The 12500-nt window shown below is 43.5% G+C and overlaps 35 non-coding genes across 35 annotated transcripts in view; all 35 read right to left on the reverse strand.

The window, feature by feature from the left end:
• Positions 1-121: 121 nt before the first annotated feature.
• On the reverse strand, positions 122-240 carry LOC145884861 (5S ribosomal RNA). Its single transcript, XR_014396441.1, has one exon. It is a non-coding gene; the product is annotated as a 5S ribosomal RNA (ribosomal RNA).
• A 409-nt stretch (positions 241-649) lies between these two features.
• On the reverse strand, positions 650-768 carry LOC145855733 (5S ribosomal RNA). Its single transcript, XR_014376621.1, has one exon. It is a non-coding gene; the product is annotated as a 5S ribosomal RNA (ribosomal RNA).
• Positions 769-907: 139 nt separating this feature from the next.
• LOC145882738 (5S ribosomal RNA) lies at positions 908-1026 on the reverse strand. Its single transcript, XR_014394306.1, has one exon. It is a non-coding gene; the product is annotated as a 5S ribosomal RNA (ribosomal RNA).
• A 139-nt stretch (positions 1027-1165) lies between these two features.
• Positions 1166-1284, reverse strand: LOC145855734 (5S ribosomal RNA). The gene has a single exon (XR_014376622.1). It is a non-coding gene; the product is annotated as a 5S ribosomal RNA (ribosomal RNA).
• Positions 1285-1693: 409 nt separating this feature from the next.
• Positions 1694-1812, reverse strand: LOC145884486 (5S ribosomal RNA). The gene has a single exon (XR_014396064.1). It is a non-coding gene; the product is annotated as a 5S ribosomal RNA (ribosomal RNA).
• Positions 1813-1951: 139 nt separating this feature from the next.
• LOC145855735 (5S ribosomal RNA) lies at positions 1952-2070 on the reverse strand. The gene has a single exon (XR_014376623.1). It is a non-coding gene; the product is annotated as a 5S ribosomal RNA (ribosomal RNA).
• A 139-nt stretch (positions 2071-2209) lies between these two features.
• Positions 2210-2328, reverse strand: LOC145884862 (5S ribosomal RNA). Its single transcript, XR_014396442.1, has one exon. It is a non-coding gene; the product is annotated as a 5S ribosomal RNA (ribosomal RNA).
• A 409-nt stretch (positions 2329-2737) lies between these two features.
• On the reverse strand, positions 2738-2856 carry LOC145854336 (5S ribosomal RNA). Its single transcript, XR_014375221.1, has one exon. It is a non-coding gene; the product is annotated as a 5S ribosomal RNA (ribosomal RNA).
• Positions 2857-2995: 139 nt separating this feature from the next.
• Positions 2996-3114, reverse strand: LOC145882739 (5S ribosomal RNA). Its single transcript, XR_014394307.1, has one exon. It is a non-coding gene; the product is annotated as a 5S ribosomal RNA (ribosomal RNA).
• A 139-nt stretch (positions 3115-3253) lies between these two features.
• On the reverse strand, positions 3254-3372 carry LOC145855736 (5S ribosomal RNA). The gene has a single exon (XR_014376624.1). It is a non-coding gene; the product is annotated as a 5S ribosomal RNA (ribosomal RNA).
• Positions 3373-3781: 409 nt separating this feature from the next.
• LOC145886254 (5S ribosomal RNA) lies at positions 3782-3900 on the reverse strand. The gene has a single exon (XR_014397838.1). It is a non-coding gene; the product is annotated as a 5S ribosomal RNA (ribosomal RNA).
• Positions 3901-4039: 139 nt separating this feature from the next.
• LOC145855737 (5S ribosomal RNA) lies at positions 4040-4158 on the reverse strand. Its single transcript, XR_014376625.1, has one exon. It is a non-coding gene; the product is annotated as a 5S ribosomal RNA (ribosomal RNA).
• A 139-nt stretch (positions 4159-4297) lies between these two features.
• LOC145855738 (5S ribosomal RNA) lies at positions 4298-4416 on the reverse strand. The gene has a single exon (XR_014376626.1). It is a non-coding gene; the product is annotated as a 5S ribosomal RNA (ribosomal RNA).
• Positions 4417-4825: 409 nt separating this feature from the next.
• LOC145884487 (5S ribosomal RNA) lies at positions 4826-4944 on the reverse strand. Its single transcript, XR_014396065.1, has one exon. It is a non-coding gene; the product is annotated as a 5S ribosomal RNA (ribosomal RNA).
• A 139-nt stretch (positions 4945-5083) lies between these two features.
• Positions 5084-5202, reverse strand: LOC145855739 (5S ribosomal RNA). The gene has a single exon (XR_014376627.1). It is a non-coding gene; the product is annotated as a 5S ribosomal RNA (ribosomal RNA).
• A 139-nt stretch (positions 5203-5341) lies between these two features.
• LOC145885489 (5S ribosomal RNA) lies at positions 5342-5460 on the reverse strand. The gene has a single exon (XR_014397071.1). It is a non-coding gene; the product is annotated as a 5S ribosomal RNA (ribosomal RNA).
• Positions 5461-5869: 409 nt separating this feature from the next.
• On the reverse strand, positions 5870-5988 carry LOC145855740 (5S ribosomal RNA). Its single transcript, XR_014376628.1, has one exon. It is a non-coding gene; the product is annotated as a 5S ribosomal RNA (ribosomal RNA).
• Positions 5989-6127: 139 nt separating this feature from the next.
• LOC145855741 (5S ribosomal RNA) lies at positions 6128-6246 on the reverse strand. The gene has a single exon (XR_014376629.1). It is a non-coding gene; the product is annotated as a 5S ribosomal RNA (ribosomal RNA).
• A 409-nt stretch (positions 6247-6655) lies between these two features.
• On the reverse strand, positions 6656-6774 carry LOC145857582 (5S ribosomal RNA). The gene has a single exon (XR_014378481.1). It is a non-coding gene; the product is annotated as a 5S ribosomal RNA (ribosomal RNA).
• Positions 6775-6913: 139 nt separating this feature from the next.
• On the reverse strand, positions 6914-7032 carry LOC145855742 (5S ribosomal RNA). The gene has a single exon (XR_014376630.1). It is a non-coding gene; the product is annotated as a 5S ribosomal RNA (ribosomal RNA).
• A 409-nt stretch (positions 7033-7441) lies between these two features.
• LOC145855744 (5S ribosomal RNA) lies at positions 7442-7560 on the reverse strand. Its single transcript, XR_014376632.1, has one exon. It is a non-coding gene; the product is annotated as a 5S ribosomal RNA (ribosomal RNA).
• A 139-nt stretch (positions 7561-7699) lies between these two features.
• LOC145884913 (5S ribosomal RNA) lies at positions 7700-7818 on the reverse strand. The gene has a single exon (XR_014396493.1). It is a non-coding gene; the product is annotated as a 5S ribosomal RNA (ribosomal RNA).
• Positions 7819-7957: 139 nt separating this feature from the next.
• Positions 7958-8076, reverse strand: LOC145884863 (5S ribosomal RNA). Its single transcript, XR_014396443.1, has one exon. It is a non-coding gene; the product is annotated as a 5S ribosomal RNA (ribosomal RNA).
• Positions 8077-8485: 409 nt separating this feature from the next.
• On the reverse strand, positions 8486-8604 carry LOC145855745 (5S ribosomal RNA). Its single transcript, XR_014376633.1, has one exon. It is a non-coding gene; the product is annotated as a 5S ribosomal RNA (ribosomal RNA).
• A 139-nt stretch (positions 8605-8743) lies between these two features.
• On the reverse strand, positions 8744-8862 carry LOC145882740 (5S ribosomal RNA). Its single transcript, XR_014394308.1, has one exon. It is a non-coding gene; the product is annotated as a 5S ribosomal RNA (ribosomal RNA).
• A 139-nt stretch (positions 8863-9001) lies between these two features.
• On the reverse strand, positions 9002-9120 carry LOC145855746 (5S ribosomal RNA). Its single transcript, XR_014376634.1, has one exon. It is a non-coding gene; the product is annotated as a 5S ribosomal RNA (ribosomal RNA).
• Positions 9121-9529: 409 nt separating this feature from the next.
• LOC145855747 (5S ribosomal RNA) lies at positions 9530-9648 on the reverse strand. Its single transcript, XR_014376635.1, has one exon. It is a non-coding gene; the product is annotated as a 5S ribosomal RNA (ribosomal RNA).
• Positions 9649-9787: 139 nt separating this feature from the next.
• Positions 9788-9906, reverse strand: LOC145855748 (5S ribosomal RNA). The gene has a single exon (XR_014376636.1). It is a non-coding gene; the product is annotated as a 5S ribosomal RNA (ribosomal RNA).
• A 409-nt stretch (positions 9907-10315) lies between these two features.
• On the reverse strand, positions 10316-10434 carry LOC145882844 (5S ribosomal RNA). The gene has a single exon (XR_014394414.1). It is a non-coding gene; the product is annotated as a 5S ribosomal RNA (ribosomal RNA).
• A 139-nt stretch (positions 10435-10573) lies between these two features.
• On the reverse strand, positions 10574-10692 carry LOC145884914 (5S ribosomal RNA). The gene has a single exon (XR_014396494.1). It is a non-coding gene; the product is annotated as a 5S ribosomal RNA (ribosomal RNA).
• A 139-nt stretch (positions 10693-10831) lies between these two features.
• LOC145884864 (5S ribosomal RNA) lies at positions 10832-10950 on the reverse strand. Its single transcript, XR_014396444.1, has one exon. It is a non-coding gene; the product is annotated as a 5S ribosomal RNA (ribosomal RNA).
• A 409-nt stretch (positions 10951-11359) lies between these two features.
• LOC145855749 (5S ribosomal RNA) lies at positions 11360-11478 on the reverse strand. The gene has a single exon (XR_014376637.1). It is a non-coding gene; the product is annotated as a 5S ribosomal RNA (ribosomal RNA).
• A 139-nt stretch (positions 11479-11617) lies between these two features.
• LOC145855750 (5S ribosomal RNA) lies at positions 11618-11736 on the reverse strand. Its single transcript, XR_014376638.1, has one exon. It is a non-coding gene; the product is annotated as a 5S ribosomal RNA (ribosomal RNA).
• Positions 11737-11875: 139 nt separating this feature from the next.
• Positions 11876-11994, reverse strand: LOC145855751 (5S ribosomal RNA). The gene has a single exon (XR_014376639.1). It is a non-coding gene; the product is annotated as a 5S ribosomal RNA (ribosomal RNA).
• A 409-nt stretch (positions 11995-12403) lies between these two features.
• LOC145855752 (5S ribosomal RNA) overlaps positions 12404-12500 on the reverse strand; it is a 119-nt gene continuing 22 nt past the window's right edge. Inside the window, exon 1 of the ribosomal RNA XR_014376640.1 lies at positions 12404-12500. This exon is cut by the window's right edge and continues 22 nt beyond it. This is a non-coding gene — a ribosomal RNA (5S ribosomal RNA).

Raw genomic sequence — 12500 nt, forward strand, 5'->3', positions numbered from 1 at the left:
ACAACATATATAGTCAAAGTGAGTCTGATAAAACAGACATTTAGTCAATTCATCATTAAATGCTTAATACAAGGCAGTGTTGCTGATGAAATAGTGCAAGAGCACACCCTCGTGGACAAAATGCTTACAGCACCTGGTATTCCCAGGCGGTCTCCCATCCAAGTACTAACCAGGACCGACCCTGCTTAGCTTCCGAGATCAGACGAGATCGGGCGTACCCAGGCTGGTATGGCCGTAAGCGAGAAACAATCTCTTGCTACAACATATATAGTCAAAGTGAGTGTGATAAACAGACATTGCATTTTCACCAATTAGATAAGCAGCTTGAACTTTGTGTCACTGAAAAAGTAGAAGAAATTACAAACACTGTTCCCATCACTTTTTAGCACAGGTAGTTGGATAAAATACAAACTTTATTTCCTTTCATCATTTGAACAGGGCAAAGGAGCACAAAGCACACACAAGCTGCATTCAGCAACAATATTCTTGTTTGTCTTATAAATACAAGGCAGATGCTAATTGAAAACACAAGGAAATTTGATCCTATTAAAAAGGCAGGAAGCTGCATTTAGTCAATTCATCATTAAATGCTTACTACAAGGCAGTGTTGCTGATGAAATAGTGCAGGGGCACACCCTCGTGGACAAAATGCTTACAGCACCTGGTATTCCCAGGCGGTCTCCCATCCAAGTACTAACCAGGCCCGACCCTGCTTAGCTTCCGAGATCAGACGAGATCGGGCGTACCCAGGCTGGTATGGCCGTAAGCGAGAAACAATCTCTTGCTACAACATATATAGTCAAAGTGAGTCTGATAAAACAGACATTTAGTCAATTCATCATTAAATGCTTAATACAAGGCAGTGTTGCTGATGAAATAGTGCAAGAGCACACCCTCGTGGACAAAATGCTTACAGCACCTGGTATTCGCAGGCGGTCTCCCATCCAAGTACTAACCAGGCCCGACCCTGCTTAGCTTCCGAGATCAGACGAGATCGGGCGTACCCAGGCTGGTATGGCCGTAAGCGAGAAACAATCTCTTGCTACAACATATATAGTCAAAGTGAGTCTGATAAAACAGACATTTAGTCAATTCATCATTAAATGCTTAATACAAGGCAGTGTTGCTGATGAAATAGTGCAAGAGCACACCCTCGTGGACAAAATGCTTACAGCACCTGGTATTCCCAGGCGGTCTCCCATCCAAGTACTAACCAGGCCCGACCCTGCTTAGCTTCCGAGATCAGACGAGATCGGGCGTACCCAGGCTGGTATGGCCGTAAGCGAGAAACAATCTCTTGCTACAACATATATAGTCAAAGTGAGTGTGATAAACAGACATTGCATTTTCACCAATTAGATAAGCAGCTTGAACTTTGTGTCACTGAAAAAGTAGAAGAAATTACAAACACTGTTCCCATCACTTTTTAGCACAGGTAGTTGGATAAAATACAAACTTTATTTCCTTTCATCATTTGAACAGGGCAAAGGAGCACAAAGCACACACAAGCTGCATTCAGCAACAATATTCTTGTTTGTCTTATAAATACAAGGCAGATGCTAATTGAAAACACAAGGAAATTTGATCCTATTAAAAAGGCAGGAAGCTGCATTTAGTCAATTCATCATTAAATGCTTACTACAAGGCAGTGTTGCTGATGAAATAGTGCAGGGGCACACCCTCGTGGACAAAATGCTTACAGCACCTGGTATTCCCAGGCGGTCTCCCATCCAAGTACTAACCAGGCCCGACCCTGCTTAGCTTCCAAGATCAGACGAGATCGGGCGTACCCAGGCTGGTATGGCCGTAAGCGAGAAACAATCTCTTGCTACAACATATATAGTCAAAGTGAGTCTGATAAAACAGACATTTAGTCAATTCATCATTAAATGCTTAATACAAGGCAGTGTTGCTGATGAAATAGTGCAAGAGCACACCCTCGTGGACAAAATGCTTACAGCACCTGGTATTCCCAGGCGGTCTCCCATCCAAGTACTAACCAGGCCCGACCCTGCTTAGCTTCCGAGATCAGACGAGATCGGGCGTACCCAGGCTGGTATGGCCGTAAGCGAGAAACAATCTCTTGCTACAACATATATAGTCAAAGTGAGTCTGATAAAACAGACATTTAGTCAATTCATCATTAAATGCTTAATACAAGGCAGTGTTGCTGATGAAATAGTGCAAGAGCACACCCTCGTGGACAAAATGCTTACAGCACCTGGTATTCCCAGGCGGTCTCCCATCCAAGTACTAACCAGGACCGACCCTGCTTAGCTTCCGAGATCAGACGAGATCGGGCGTACCCAGGCTGGTATGGCCGTAAGCGAGAAACAATCTCTTGCTACAACATATATAGTCAAAGTGAGTGTGATAAACAGACATTGCATTTTCACCAATTAGATAAGCAGCTTGAACTTTGTGTCACTGAAAAAGTAGAAGAAATTACAAACACTGTTCCCATCACTTTTTAGCACAGGTAGTTGGATAAAATACAAACTTTATTTCCTTTCATCATTTGAACAGGGCAAAGGAGCACAAAGCACACACAAGCTGCATTCAGCAACAATATTCTTGTTTGTCTTATAAATACAAGGCAGATGCTAATTGAAAACACAAGGAAATTTGATCCTATTAAAAAGGCAGGAAGCTGCATTTAGTCAATTCATCATTAAATGCTTACTACAAGGCAGTGTTGCTGATGAAATAGTGCAGGGGCACACCCTCGTGGACAAAATGCTTACAGCACCTGGTATTCCCAGGCGGTCTCCCATCCAAGTACTAACCAGGCCCGACCCTGCTTAGCTTCCGAGATCAGACGAGATCGGGCGTACCCAGGATGGTATGGCCGTAAGCGAGAAACAATCTCTTGCTACAACATATATAGTCAAAGTGAGTCTGATAAAACAGACATTTAGTCAATTCATCATTAAATGCTTAATACAAGGCAGTGTTGCTGATGAAATAGTGCAAGAGCACACCCTCGTGGACAAAATGCTTACAGCACCTGGTATTCGCAGGCGGTCTCCCATCCAAGTACTAACCAGGCCCGACCCTGCTTAGCTTCCGAGATCAGACGAGATCGGGCGTACCCAGGCTGGTATGGCCGTAAGCGAGAAACAATCTCTTGCTACAACATATATAGTCAAAGTGAGTCTGATAAAACAGACATTTAGTCAATTCATCATTAAATGCTTAATACAAGGCAGTGTTGCTGATGAAATAGTGCAAGAGCACACCCTCGTGGACAAAATGCTTACAGCACCTGGTATTCCCAGGCGGTCTCCCATCCAAGTACTAACCAGGCCCGACCCTGCTTAGCTTCCGAGATCAGACGAGATCGGGCGTACCCAGGCTGGTATGGCCGTAAGCGAGAAACAATCTCTTGCTACAACATATATAGTCAAAGTGAGTGTGATAAACAGACATTGCATTTTCACCAATTAGATAAGCAGCTTGAACTTTGTGTCACTGAAAAAGTAGAAGAAATTACAAACACTGTTCCCATCACTTTTTAGCACAGGTAGTTGGATAAAATACAAACTTTATTTCCTTTCATCATTTGAACAGGGCAAAGGAGCACAAAGCACACACAAGCTGCATTCAGCAACAATATTCTTGTTTGTCTTATAAATACAAGGCAGATGCTAATTGAAAACACAAGGAAATTTGATCCTATTAAAAAGGCAGGAAGCTGCATTTAGTCAATTCATCATTAAATGCTTACTACAAGGCAGTGTTGCTGATGAAATAGTGCAGGGGCACACCCTCGTGGACAAAATGCTTACAGCACCTGGTATTCCCAGGCGGTCTCCCATCCAAGTACTAACCAGGCCCGACCCTGCTTAGCTTCCGAGATCAGACGAGATCGGGCGTACCCAGGCTGTTATGGCCGTAAGCGAGAAACAATCTCTTGCTACAACATATATAGTCAAAGTGAGTCTGATAAAACAGACATTTAGTCAATTCATCATTAAATGCTTAATACAAGGCAGTGTTGCTGATGAAATAGTGCAAGAGCACACCCTCGTGGACAAAATGCTTACAGCACCTGGTATTCCCAGGCGGTCTCCCATCCAAGTACTAACCAGGCCCGACCCTGCTTAGCTTCCGAGATCAGACGAGATCGGGCGTACCCAGGCTGGTATGGCCGTAAGCAAGAAACAATCTCTTGCTACAACATATATAGTCAAAGTGAATCTGATAAAACAGACATTTAGTCAATTCATCATTAAATGCTTAATATAAGGCAGTGTTGCTGATGAAATAGTGCAAGAGCACACCCTCGTGGACAAATTGCTTACAGCACCTGGTATTCCCAGGCGGTCTCCCATCCAAGTACTAACCAGGCCCGACCCTGCTTAGCTTCCGAGATCAGACGAGATCGGGCGTACCCAGGCTGGTATGGCCGTAAGCGAGAAACCATCTCTTGCTACAACATATATAGTCAAAGTGAGTGTGATAAACAGACATTGCATTTTCACCAATTAGATAAGCAGCTTGAACTTTGTGTCACTGAAAAAGTAGAAGAAATTACAAACACTGTTCCCATCACTTTTTAGCACAGGTAGTTGGATAAAATACAAACTTTATTTCCTTTCATCATTTGAACAGGGCAAAGGAGCACAAAGCACACACAAGCTGCATTCAGCAACAATATTCTTGTTTGTCTTATAAATACAAGGCAGATGCTAATTGAAAACACAAGGAAATTTGATCCTATTAAAAAGGCAGGAAGCTGCATTTAGTCAATTCATCATTAAATGCTTACTACAAGGCAGTGTTGCTGATGAAATAGTGCAGGGGCACACCCTCGTGGACAAAATGCTTACAGCACCTGGTATTCCCAGGCGGTCTCCCATCCAAGTACTAACCAGGCCCGACCCTGCTTAGCTTCCAAGATCAGACGAGATCGGGCGTACCCAGGCTGGTATGGCCGTAAGCGAGAAACAATCTCTTGCTACAACATATATAGTCAAAGTGAGTCTGATAAAACAGACATTTAGTCAATTCATCATTAAATGCTTAATACAAGGCAGTGTTGCTGATGAAATAGTGCAAGAGCACACCCTCGTGGACAAAATGCTTACAGCACCTGGTATTCCCAGGCGGTCTCCCATCCAAGTACTAACCAGGCCCGACCCTGCTTAGCTTCCGAGATCAGACGAGATCGGGCGTACCCAGGCTGGTATGGCCGTAAGCGAGAAACAATCTCTTGCTACAACATATATAGTCAAAGTGAGTCTGATAAAACAGACATTTAGTCAATTCATCATTAAATGCTTAATACAAGGCAGTGTTGCTGATGAAATAGTGCAAGAGCACACCCTCGTGGACAAAATGCTTACAGCACCTGGTATTCCCAGGCGGTCTCCCATCCAAGTACTAACCGGGACCGACCCTGCTTAGCTTCCGAGATCAGACGAGATCGGGCGTACCCAGGCTGGTATGGCCGTAAGCGAGAAACAATCTCTTGCTACAACATATATAGTCAAAGTGAGTGTGATAAACAGACATTGCATTTTCACCAATTAGATAAGCAGCTTGAACTTTGTGTCACTGAAAAAGTAGAAGAAATTACAAACACTGTTCCCATCACTTTTTAGCACAGGTAGTTGGATAAAATACAAACTTTATTTCCTTTCATCATTTGAACAGGGCAAAGGAGCACAAAGCACACACAAGCTGCATTCAGCAACAATATTCTTGTTTGTCTTATAAATACAAGGCAGATGCTAATTGAAAACACAAGGAAATTTGATCCTATTAAAAAGGCAGGAAGCTGCATTTAGTCAATTCATCATTAAATGCTTACTACAAGGCAGTGTTGCTGATGAAATAGTGCAGGGGCACACCCTCGTGGACAAAATGCTTACAGCACCTGGTATTCCCAGGCGGTCTCCCATCCAAGTACTAACCAGGCCCGACCCTGCTTAGCTTCCGAGATCAGACGAGATCGGGCGTACCCAGGCTGGTATGGCCGTAAGCGAGAAACAATCTCTTGCTACAACATATATAGTCAAAGTGAGTCTGATAAAACAGACATTTAGTCAATTCATCATTAAATGCTTAATACAAGGCAGTGTTGCTGATGAAATAGTGCAAGAGCACACCCTCGTGGACAAAATGCTTACAGCACCTGGTATTCCCAGGCGGTCTCCCATCCAAGTACTAACCAGGCCCGACCCTGCTTAGCTTCCGAGATCAGACGAGATCGGGCGTACCCAGGCTGGTATGGCCGTAAGCGAGAAACAATCTCTTGCTACAACATATATAGTCAAAGTGAGTGTGATAAACAGACATTGCATTTTCACCAATTAGATAAGCAGCTTGAACTTTGTGTCACTGAAAAAGTAGAAGAAATTACAAACACTGTTCCCATCACTTTTTAGCACAGGTAGTTGGATAAAATACAAACTTTATTTCCTTTCATCATTTGAACAGGGCAAAGGAGCACAAAGCACACACAAGCTGCATTCAGCAACAATATTCTTGTTTGTCTTATAAATACAAGGCAGATGCTAATTGAAAACACAAGGAAATTTGATCCTATTAAAAAGGCAGGAAGCTGCATTTAGTCAATTCATCATTAAATGCTTACTACAAGGCAGTGTTGCTGATGAAATAGTGCAGGGGCACACCCTCGTGGACAAAATGCTTACAGCACCTGGTATTCCCAGGCGGTCTCCCATCCAAGTACTAACCAGGCCCGACCCTGCTTAGCTTCCGAGATCAGACGAGATCGGGAGTACCCAGGCTGGTATGGCCGTAAGCGAGAAACAATCTCTTGCTACAACATATATAGTCAAAGTGAGTCTGATAAAACAGACATTTAGTCAATTCATCATTAAATGCTTAATACAAGGCAGTGTTGCTGATGAAATAGTGCAAGAGCACACCCTCGTGGACAAAATGCTTACAGCACCTGGTATTCCCAGGCGGTCTCCCATCCAAGTACTAACCAGGCCCGACCCTGCTTAGCTTCCGAGATCAGACGAGATCGGGCGTACCCAGGCTGGTATGGCCGTAAGCGAGAAACAATCTCTTGCTACAACATATATAGTCAAAGTGAGTGTGATAAACAGACATTGCATTTTCACCAATTAGATAAGCAGCTTGAACTTTGTGTCACTGAAAAAGTAGAAGAAATTACAAACACTGTTCCCATCACTTTTTAGCACAGGTAGTTGGATAAAATACAAACTGTATTTCCTTTCATCATTTGAACAGGGCAAAGGAGCACAAAGCACACACAAGCTGCATTCAGCAACAATATTCTTGTTTGTCTTATAAATACAAGGCAGATGCTAATTGAAAACACAAGGAAATTTGATCCTATTAAAAAGGCAGGAAGCTGCATTTAGTCAATTCATCATTAAATGCTTACTACAAGGCAGTGTTGCTGATGAAATAGTGCAGGGGCACACCCTCGTGGACAAAATGCTTACAGCACCTGGTATTCCCAGGCGGTCTCCCATCCAAGTACTAACCAGGCCCGACCCTGCTTAGCTTCCGAGATCAGACGAGATCGGGCGTACCCAGGCTGGTATGGCCGTAAGCGAGAAACAATCTCTTGCTACAACATATATAGTCAAAGTGAGTCTGATAAAACAGACATTTAGTCAATTCATCATTAAATGCTTAATACAAGGCAGTGTTGCTGATGAAATAGTGCAAGAGCACACCCTCGTGGACAAAATGCTTACAGCACCTGGTATTCCCAGGCGGTCTCCCATCCAAGTACTAACCAGGCCCGACCATGCTTAGCTTCCGAGATCAGACGAGATCGGGCGTACCCAGGCTGGTATGGCCGTAAGCGAGAAACAATCTCTTGCTACAACATATATAGTCAAAGTGAGTCTGATAAAACAGACATTTAGTCAATTCATCATTAAATGCTTAATACAAGGCAGTGTTGCTGATGAAATAGTGCAAGAGCACACCCTCGTGGACAAAATGCTTACAGCACCTGGTATTCCCAGGCGGTCTCCCATCCAAGTACTAACCAGGACCGACCCTGCTTAGCTTCCGAGATCAGACGAGATCGGGCGTACCCAGGCTGGTATGGCCGTAAGCGAGAAACAATCTCTTGCTACAACATATATAGTCAAAGTGAGTGTGATAAACAGACATTGCATTTTCACCAATTAGATAAGCAGCTTGAACTTTGTGTCACTGAAAAAGTAGAAGAAATTACAAACACTGTTCCCATCACTTTTTAGCACAGGTAGTTGGATAAAATACAAACTTTATTTCCTTTCATCATTTGAACAGGGCAAAGGAGCACAAAGCACACACAAGCTGCATTCAGCAACAATATTCTTGTTTGTCTTATAAATACAAGGCAGATGCTAATTGAAAACACAAGGAAATTTGATCCTATTAAAAAGGCAGGAAGCTGCATTTAGTCAATTCATCATTAAATGCTTACTACAAGGCAGTGTTGCTGATGAAATAGTGCAGGGGCACACCCTCGTGGACAAAATGCTTACAGCACCTGGTATTCCCAGGCGGTCTCCCATCCAAGTACTAACCAGGCCCGACCCTGCTTAGCTTCCGAGATCAGACGAGATCGGGCGTACCCAGGCTGGTATGGCCGTAAGCGAGAAACAATCTCTTGCTACAACATATATAGTCAAAGTGAGTCTGATAAAACAGACATTTAGTCAATTCATCATTAAATGCTTAATACAAGGCAGTGTTGCTGATGAAATAGTGTAAGAGCACACCCTCGTGGACAAGATGCTTACAGCACCTGGTATTCGCAGGCGGTCTCCCATCCAAGTACTAACCAGGCCCGACCCTGCTTAGCTTCCGAGATCAGACGAGATCGGGCGTACCCAGGCTGGTATGGCCGTAAGCGAGAAACAATCTCTTGCTACAACATATATAGTCAAAGTGAGTCTGATAAAACAGACATTTAGTCAATTCATCATTAAATGCTTAATACAAGGCAGTGTTGCTGATGAAATAGTGCAAGAGCACACCCTCGTGGACAAAATGCTTACAGCACCTGGTATTCCCAGGCGGTCTCCCATCCAAGTACTAACCAGGCCCGACCCTGCTTAGCTTCCGAGATCAGACGAGATCGGGCGTACCCAGGCTGGTATGGCCGTAAGCGAGAAACAATCTCTTGCTACAACATATATAGTCAAAGTGAGTGTGATAAACAGACATTGCATTTTCACCAATTAGATAAGCAGCTTGAACTTTGTGTCACTGAAAAAGTAGAAGAAATTACAAACACTGTTCCCATCACTTTTTAGCACAGGTAGTTGGATAAAATACAAACTTTATTTCCTTTCATCATTTGAACAGGGCAAAGGAGCACAAAGCACACACAAGCTGCATTCAGCAACAATATTCTTGTTTGTCTTATAAATACAAGGCAGATGCTAATTGAAAACACAAGGAAATTTGATCCTATTAAAAAGGCAGGAAGCTGCATTTAGTCAATTCATCATTAAATGCTTACTACAAGGCAGTGTTGCTGATGAAATAGTGCAGGGGCACACCCTCGTGGACAAAATGCTTACAGCACCTGGTATTCCCAGGCGGTCTCCCATCCAAGTACTAACCAGGCCCGACCCTGCTTAGCTTCCGAGATCAGACGAGATCGGGCGTACCCAGGCTGGTATGGCCGTAAGCGAGAAACAATCTCTTGCTACAACATATATAGTCAAAGTGAGTCTGATAAAACAGACATTTAGTCAATTCATCATTAAATGCTTAATACAAGGCAGTGTTGCTGATGAAATAGTGCAAGAGCACACCCTCGTGGACAAAATGCTTACAGCACCTGGTATTCCCAGGCGGTCTCCCATCCAAGTACTAACCAGGCCCGACCCTGCTTAGCTTCCGAGATCAGACGAGATCGGGCGTACCCAGGCTGGTATGGCCGTAAGCGAGAAACAATCTCTTGCTACAACATATATAGTCAAAGTGAGTGTGATAAACAGACATTGCATTTTCACCAATTAGATAAGCAGCTTGAACTTTGTGTCACTGAAAAAGTAGAAGAAATTACAAACACTGTTCCCATCACTTTTTAGCACAGGTAGTTGGATAAAATACAAACTTTATTTCCTTTCATCATTTGAATAGGGCAAAGGAGCACAAAGCACACACAAGCTGCATTCAGCAACAATATTCTTGTTTGTCTTATAAATACAAGGCAGATGCTAATTGAAAACACAAGGAAATTTGATCCTATTAAAAAGGCAGGAAGCTGCATTTAGTCAATTCATCATTAAATGCTTACTACAAGGCAGTGTTGCTGATGAAATAGTGCAGGGGCACACCCTCGTGGACAAAATGCTTACAGCACCTGGTATTCCCAGGCGGTCTCCCATCCAAGTACTAACCAGGCCCGACCCTGCTTAGCTTCCGAGATCAGACGAGATCGGGCGTACCCAGGCTGGTATGGCCGTTAGCGAGAAACAATCTCTTGCTACAACATATATAGTCAAAGTGAGTCTGATAAAACAGACATTTAGTCAATTCATCATTAAATGCTTAATACAAGGCAGTGTTGCTGATGAAATAGTGCAAGAGCACACCCTCGTGGACAAAATGCTTACAGCACCTGGTATTCCCAGGCGGTCTCCCATCCAAGTACTAACCAGGCCCGACCATGCTTAGCTTCCGAGATCAGACGAGATCGGGCGTACCCAGGCTGGTATGGCCGTAAGCGAGAAACAATCTCTTGCTACAACATATATAGTCAAAGTGAGTCTGATAAAACAGACATTTAGTCAATTCATCATTAAATGCTTAATACAAGGCAGTGTTGCTGATGAAATAGTGCAAGAGCACACCCTCGTGGACAAAATGCTTACAGCACCTGGTATTCCCAGGCGGTCTCCCATCCAAGTACTAACCAGGACCGACCCTGCTTAGCTTCCGAGATCAGACGAGATCGGGCGTACCCAGGCTGGTATGGCCGTAAGCGAGAAACAATCTCTTGCTACAACATATATAGTCAAAGTGAGTGTGATAAACAGACATTGCATTTTCACCAATTAGATAAGCAGCTTGAACTTTGTGTCACTGAAAAAGTAGAAGAAATTACAAACACTGTTCCCATCACTTTTTACCACAGGTAGTTGGATAAAATACAAACTTTATTTCCTTTCATCATTTGAACAGGGCAAAGGAGCACAAAGCACACACAAGCTGCATTCAGCAACAATATTCTTGTTTGTCTTATAAATACAAGGCAGATGCTAATTGAAAACACAAGGAAATTTGATCCTATTAAAAAGGCAGGAAGCTGCATTTAGTCAATTCATCATTAAATGCTTACTACAAGGCAGTGTTGCTGATGAAATAGTGCAGGGGCACACCCTCGTGGACAAAATGCTTACAGCACCTGGTATTCCCAGGCGGTCTCCCATCCAAGTACTAACCAGGCCCGACCCTGCTTAGCTTCCGAGATCAGACGAGATCGGGCGTACCCAGGCTGGTATGGCCGTAAGCGAGAAACAATCTCTTGCTACAACATATATAGTCAAAGTGAGTCTGATAAAACAGACATTTAGTCAATTCATCATTAAATGCTTAATACAAGGCAGTGTTGCTGATGAAATAGTGCAAGAGCACACCCTCGTGGACAAAATGCTTACAGCACCTGGTATTCCCAGGCGGTCTCCCATCCAAGTACTAACCAGGCCCGACCCTGCTTAGCTTCCGAGATCAGACGAGATCGGGCGTACCCAGGCTGGTATGGCCGTAAGCGAGAAACAATCTCTTGCTACAACATATATAGTCAAAGTGAGTCTGATAAAACAGACATTTAGTCAATTCATCATTAAATGCTTAATACAAGGCAGTGTTGCTGATGAAATAGTGCAAGAGCACACCCTCGTGGACAAAATGCTTACAGCACCTGGTATTCCCAGGCGGTCTCCCATCCAAGTACTAACCAGGCCCGACCCTGCTTAGCTTCCGAGATCAGACGAGATCGGGCGTACCCAGGCTGGTATGGCCGTAAGCGAGAAACAATCTCTTGCTACAACATATATAGTCAAAGTGAGTGTGATAAACAGACATTGCATTTTCACCAATTAGATAAGCAGCTTGAACTTTGTGTCACTGAAAAAGTAGAAGAAATTACAAACACTGTTCCCATCACTTTTTAGCACAGGTAGTTGGATAAAATACAAACTTTATTTCCTTTCATCATTTGAACAGGGCAAAGGAGCACAAAGCACACACAAGCTGCATTCAGCAACAATATTCTTGTTTGTCTTATAAATACAAGGCAGATGCTAATTGAAAACACAAGGAAATTTGATCCTATTAAAAAGGCAGGAAGCTGCATTTAGTCAATTCATCATTAAATGCTTACTACAAGGCAGTGTTGCTGATGAAATAGTGCAGGGGCACACCCTCGTGGACAAAATGCTTACAGCACCTGGTATTCCCAGGCGGTCTCCCATCCAAGTACTAACCAGGCCCGACCCTGCTTAGCTTCCGAGATCAGACGAGATCGGGCGTAC

The sequence above is a fragment of the Salmo salar genome, chromosome 08 (genome assembly GCF_965601325.2).
Source record: "Salmo salar chromosome 08, fSalSal1, whole genome shotgun sequence".
NCBI classification, from domain to species: Eukaryota; Metazoa; Chordata; class Actinopteri; order Salmoniformes; family Salmonidae; genus Salmo; species Salmo salar.